The following is a 6,779-nucleotide window of genomic DNA, read 5'->3' as shown; positions in this document are numbered from 1 at the left end:
GCCGAAGGTTCATTACCGTGTTCACAAGAGCCTTCCACTGGTCCCTATTCTGAGCCAGATCAATCCAATCCATACCATCCTATCCTATCTCTCTAAGATCCATTTTAATTTGTCCACCCACCTACGCCTTGGTCTTCTCAGTGGTCTCTTTCCTTCTGGCTTTCCCAGTAATATCCTATACACCTTCCGCTTCTCCATTCGTGCTGCATGTCCTGCCCATGTCACCCTCTTCGACTTGATCATTCTAATTGTACTTGAGGAAGAGTACAAGTTATGAAGCTCCTCATCGTGCAGTTTTCTCCAACCTCCTGTCACTTCATCTCTCTTCGGTCCAAATATTGTCCTCAACACCCTCAGTCTTTGTTCCTCCCTTAATGTCAGAGACCAAGTTTCACACCCATGCAAAATTATAGTTTTGTATATTCTAATTTTTATATTTTTAGACAGCAGACGAGAAGACAAAAGGTTCTGGACTGAATGGTAGCAAGCATTACCCGAGTTCAATCTCCTTTTAATTTCCTCCTGAATCAGTTTTTGATTTGTTATAGTCGTTCCTAAATATCTGAAATGTGCCAAATTTTCAAACCATCTGTTTCCTGTCTTTATGTCATGATTATGTACTTCATTCTGGTGACGAGACAGGAAAATATTCTGATACCACAAAGAAAAATACTTAACCTCCCTCTCGTCATAAAATTACACCATTACAAACGGCGAAGGTAAAATTGTCCCTGCGCTTAAATAGAAACCAAACCACTGATGTGGCTGAACTGGAGATATTTCTCTGCGCACATTTACTCTCCTTGTTAAATGGAGGAGTTCAATTTACGTTCCTGCCGCTTTTCCCCCTGGGAGGAGCCTTCAGCCATTGCATATTAGACTGAATGGATTTCAGAGGCAGCCTGAGCGTAATAGCGAAGAGAAGATTGGTCATACCTTCCAGAATCTCACCCTGTTCATACCCAGTCCCTGCAGTGTTTGAGCTACCCTGCCTAATAGAAGAACTGAAGTAGTTACAATGTAGTTCTTTAAATGTACAGGGCGTTTCTCCGTTGGAAAGACGAAATACAGTTCACTTCAATTATGTCTATCCATGCTGATGGGGCACGCGGTAGCGTAGTTGGTTAAAGCACTATGGTACAATTCGGAAGGTCGCGGGTTCAAGTACCGATGAGGTCATTGTTTTTTTTTCAATTGACCTAATCCTTTCGGCCGCACTATGACCCTGGAGTCGACTCAGCCTCTAACAGAAATGAGTACCAGGAATATTCTTGGGGGCTAAAGGGCGTAAGGCTGACAAACTTACTGCCATCTATGAGCCGAATTTCTTGCAAATGTGAGAGCCTCAACATCTGNGAATTAACGATAGCGCTATAAGTATTTGTATTTACGATCTGTAAGTGTTCAGTAAAATTCGCTTAGTGGGGGATGGAGTCAAACTGGGTCCACTCGGCACGGCGGCCACTGATTGGCCTATTGTAGAATGCCTCGGGTGATTATGATGATGGAGAATTTGGTGGAATGAAGATTGGCAGGGGAAACCGAAGTACTCGGAGAAAATCGGCTTTGTCCACCACAAATCCCACTTGACAAGACCCGAGATCGAACCCGGACCGCCGCGATGTGAAGCTAGCGACTAACCGCTTGAGCTATGGCGCGGCCTTTCCTTACTTTACTATTCATGCTGAATCCTGAAAGCAGGAAATATCTTAAGAATGTCCCATTCTAGGATGTGGTGCCGTGTAGATCTTGTGTGTACCGATGTTTCGGACAGACTTATCGCCTCCATCTTCAGGGTAGGAAAATGTGTCAGCGAGGAACCAGCGTGAGCAGGTGGCTGCGGTGTGCAGACTTACGCGTACCTGTCGCAGTCAGTGTCTCGTGTCGGACCTGATAAGGATCTCCCGCTGCGGAACAGGACCAGACGCTACGAGTACGTACTTTTGGTGGGGGATCGAGTCTAGACATTGATATTTTATAATTTATTTATGGAAACGAAGCAGATGACGTCATGCTGTCTATTTAATCTTTCTTACAGATGATTCTGATTATGTGCATGTATATAAAGAAAGGGAAATAATATTACTATTTAAATGAGAGGAGACATTGTGTTTCGAAAATACGTTTACTCTGTAAATGAGAATGTATAATACTGCCCTGTTTTGTGCCTAGTGTAGCACCATCTGGTCGATCAGTGGGCGTTCGGCTAAAGGCATGAACCGTCTTCACCCGCTCGAACACTGGGATCGTAAGTTCGAACCCCATTTAAGGCATGGATATCTGTGTGCATTAATTCTGTATTTGTGTTGTCCTGTGTATAGGTAGATGCCTAACGACGGACTGATCCCCGTACAAGGAATCCTATCTACTGTGTATAGGATTCAGAAAACGAAAATGTGGCCCTCAGCCTACAAAGGTCTGTAGAGCCATATATATATATAGATAGATAGATAGATAGCCCCATCTCTTATTAAGACGCATCTATCGTATTAATAAATCTACTTTCTTTCGGAATAGAAATAGGGGTAATCATTATAACAGTATAATTTTGTTTCGACAGTCCCCTTCTATGCCATCCACTTGCAGCTTCTTCATCCAAGGCAGCGTTCCCATGCCTGTCTTAGTTATGAATTTTTTTTATTGCCACTATGATGGGACCAAGTCCCTTGTACTGCGGCCACTTCTGGCCTATTGTACCAGCCCCAGATGATAGGTGAGGGTGATTGTGGAGCAATTGGTGGAATGAAGATTGTCAAGGAAACCGAAGTACTCGGAGAGAACCTGCCCCATCGCCACTTTCTCCACCATAAATCCCATTTGACCAGACCCCGGGTTCGAACCCGGGCCGCCGCGGTGGGAAGCCAGCTACTAACCGCTTGAGCTATGGCGCGGCCTAGTTATGAATGTTACTCCAGTCGGCGAGTGCAAGAGGTTTGAACCTTTTACTAGCGTATTTTGTTAATGTAGTTAAGCGAATTATGGGCAACGGAAAGTAGAGACCAGAATTAGACGAGAAAAGGTGGTCATTCCGTCTTCGGTGAAGAAAGAGTGATGATTTTAGAATATAATTGTAGATTTTAATAGTGACAACAGCAAAATTATAATAACAATAAAATGATTAAGTTCTCTATTACATACGAGAAGAAGCCAAGATTGTTCAGTCAGTATAGCGACTGGCTACTGCAAGAACGGCAGAGGGGTCAGAGTTCGAGTCCCGGTTTGGGTAGGATTTTTCTCCTCTCCACGTCGTTCAGGCTGATTCTGGACCCCAACCAGCATAACATGCAATGGGTACCGAGGGGTAAATTGGCCTGGGCGTGAACCTGACCTCTCACTTCGAACTAGTGCCGAGGTCAAGAATACGTGGATCTATACATCCACACCCCCTTACGTCTCCATGGTATAGTATTAAACTGGTTAAGGACCAACTTAAGTTTATCGTGTATGTACGCGTAAACGCAAGAGCGTCGTAACCAAGCAGTAGGAATAGAAAAGGAAACAGAAACACAAAGACAAAACGAAAGAAAATAATCAAAATGGCCTGTTGTATAATAATAATAAATTATAATAATTATTTCTTTGCAATATGAGGCCGTGTAGTCCTTTGGAAGTCAATCAACGTGTCGGAGAAATATGTCGCCTCCATATTCAGAGTGAAAATAAGCCAAGGAAAGTAACCAACATATTTACGTAATTTTGATAATTGAACATTCTGAAATAAAAATGAATTTTATACTTGCAATATTTATGTACATTTCGATAAGATTTCCTTAACAACTTTAACTTGTTCCATTCTACCCTTCATATTTTGTGAATTCCATATATTGTTGCTTTCCAGGGTAATATATTTCACATTCATAAAATAATCTGGAAATGAAGAAAGTTGTCTTCTGGGTTTAGGCACCGTGTATTCTTCGTTTTGGCCGACGTTTCGGAGGAACGTAGCGCCTCCATCTTCAGAGCAGTTGAATAGCTGCGGAGATCAGTAGCTACCACAGCTACTGATCTCCGCAGCTATTCAACTGCTCTGAAGATGGAGGCGCTACGTTCCTCCGAAACGTCGGCCAAAACGAAGAATACACGGTGCCTAAACCCAGAAGACAACTTTCTTCATTGTCATCGCCGTGAAAACCTCAAAACTTACATAATCTGGAAATGTTTACAGTTACATTATCTTATGTAATACAACTCTTGTCATATCTACCTAAAATGCTGAAATTCATAAAATCATAAATTTCATATACACATATATGCTATGGAACCCAAAGGTTCATTACCGTCTTCACAAAAGCCTCGATCAATCCTGTCTATATCATGCCATCCTATCTCTCTAAGATATTTTAATATTGTCTACCCACCTACGTCTTGGTCTTCCTAGCGGTCTCTTTCCTTCTCGTTTTCCCACCAATATTCTATACGCATTCCTCTTCTCTCTCTTTCATGCTACATACCATTCTAATCGCGACCTCCTTCACTTGATCAGTCTAATTATACTTGGAAAAGAGTACAAATTACGAAGCTCCTCATTATGCAGTTTTCTCGAACCTCCTGCATGAATACAGTAATACAGAAAAGTAGGCAGTGGTTTTGTTAGAAGTTTAGTGATATACGTAACAATAGCTTAGCCTTGCCGTAACTTAATATTTATGTAAGCTTCAGATGTTCCGATAAGTAGGCTTTGCGTAAGGATGAAATATTAATACGAAATTGCGTATGTATGCTTCCCGAATGACGATCACCAATTTAGCTAACTCGCAGGGACAGACACAACAGTATGTACTATCAGTTCTAAAAATATTCTGTAAGAAAAGACAGATAATGTAGTCCTTTATGGGACGCTCTGATATCTTTGTGTTATAACTTGGTTTATATTACTGATATTTTGACTTTTGCTTACCAGAGTTATCTTCGATGTATTTGGAGTCAAGGAAACATACATGATAAATATAAAAGGTCCGTACCGACTGACGTAATAATTTCCATTCTCATTTTCCGTTTTCGTACGTCAGAAATACACCACTGGAATACATTTGCTACTGTTAAGAGGCGACGAAGAGGGAAATCTCAAATCAGAAAGTAAAAAATGGTAGCGAGTCCCACGGGACTCGAACCCGAAAATGACTGCGCTGGCGAGGGCCTACAGAAAGACATGTTGACCGCGCCGTTTCCTATTCCTATTGTTAAATGCACATTTGTTGCGGGTTCCCACTTGATTGCTACCCAGCCAGTCCTTTGGCGCGCTGGCTGCTATGGACGCGACACGGACCCAAAGAGAACCGCTCCTGTTATTGTGTATTCGACTGAATATGTTTACTGAGTCGTTGCCTAACAACGGGATTTTCCTGGCTCCATAGCTTAATGCTTTGAGCGAATCAGTATAGTTGACATACGTTCATATGGCTACTTAAAAGACCTATAGACTTCATTCTTCATATATTTATATGTTTTTACATATTTCATAAAAAATCTTAACATTTATGTTAAATCGGTGTACGATGTGCCAAATATGTATAAGATCAGAATTGTAAGTATATTGTTTGTGGCCGATAAATCAGGTCTATTAAAGTTTAACTCGAAAATCATGGGATTGTTCCGTAAGAAGTGCCAATGAAACGTCGTAACCCTAGCAACAAATTAGTAATTGGAACAAATGAAAAATGTAAACGAAATATTTCAATATATGAAAGGAAAAAAAAAACCTATACTGCCCAATGTTTAAAAACTGAACTTTGAGGCATTTGTTATTACCCCTCTCCGTCCCCTTGCACTTCCAATGTTTTCGAAAAGTATAGTAACTCATTACAATTGCTAATGTAAAGGCGTTGTGCGAGAGAGAGGACAGAGAAGCTGGCCGTATCTCATTCATACTTTTGCATAGTGATCAGGTTTTGAGAGAGATAGCTAGAGATTTGAAACAGCAAAGGAGAAAGAGAGACAGGTAGTTTGGGGGGCTTAACATGCAAAGGCTGTTCTCGTATGCTATGAACGCGGGCGGATAGACAGATAGACGGTCGGGCCGAGCAGAAGCAGACTGTAGATCGGGTAGTTCCTCTCTGACTACGACACCAAGAGGGAACATTTTCGTTCTGCTGTCGCTGTTGGCTTCCAAGATATTCTGCTTACACCTGCTCAGCTGCGTTTCAGTATTATATCGATTATTTTAATTAGAAAACAAATGAAACGTTTTGCTATGAAATCTGAGTGTACTGGAATAAGTGCTGATTGTTTTGATCGTCATTAGCCATGCTTAAAGTCAAAGACAACAGGCAATAGTGTAACAGTTACCTGTTCATTTGTTTTCTGGTAGATCTGCCAAGTGTTTTGGAAGTGTCGTGTTGTCGATGACGTCAGTGACGTGAAGTATGTGAAGTGAAGTGAGCTGCTGTCACCGTCACCGTCACCGTCACCGAACAGCTGTAGTTTGTGGACAAGGAGGGAGAAGAGACGAGCTGGAGCACGGACTGGGCGTTCAGGGAAGGTAGGATTGGTCCAGCTGCATATACTGAAAACATGTAGCTTGTTTTATTATAACTCAAACAGAATTGTGTGTCTTGTTTACATGTGTGAGGGCACCTTTTCAAAACCTCAAATGGCGGACCACTGAAACAAACTTGATGAAACTGCTTAGTACATTGTTGCGTTAAAGGTTTTATGTTGCATTCTGGTTCAAGTAATTTTTAATTATCTGAGAAATAAAGTCGACTGCAAACCATGCATTAAATTACTTTTTTTTTATTTTTATAAAAAAAATACCTGAAATAATATTAAATACTTTATTA

The 6,779-nt window shown here is 41.3% G+C and overlaps 1 long non-coding RNA gene across 3 annotated transcripts in view; it reads left to right on the top strand.

The window, feature by feature from the left end:
* Positions 1-6,779, top strand: part of LOC111865038 — a 425,443-nt gene that overhangs the window by 56,690 nt on the left and 361,974 nt on the right. For 2 of the 3 annotated variants that reach the window (XR_002842893.2, XR_002842891.2), the window contains exon 1: positions 6,031-6,478. This is a non-coding gene — a long non-coding RNA (uncharacterized LOC111865038). Of the gene's footprint in view, positions 1-6,030; positions 6,479-6,779 lie in introns of those variants that run through there. The other variant, XR_002842892.2, reaches the window with a different exon arrangement.

This window comes from Cryptotermes secundus, unplaced genomic scaffold, assembly GCF_002891405.2.
Source record: "Cryptotermes secundus unplaced genomic scaffold, Csec_1.0 scaffold971, whole genome shotgun sequence".
Classification (NCBI taxonomy): domain Eukaryota; kingdom Metazoa; phylum Arthropoda; class Insecta; order Blattodea; family Kalotermitidae; genus Cryptotermes; species Cryptotermes secundus.
Note: the sequence above shows the minus strand (reverse complement) of the source record. Positions and strands in the feature narration are given on the sequence as shown.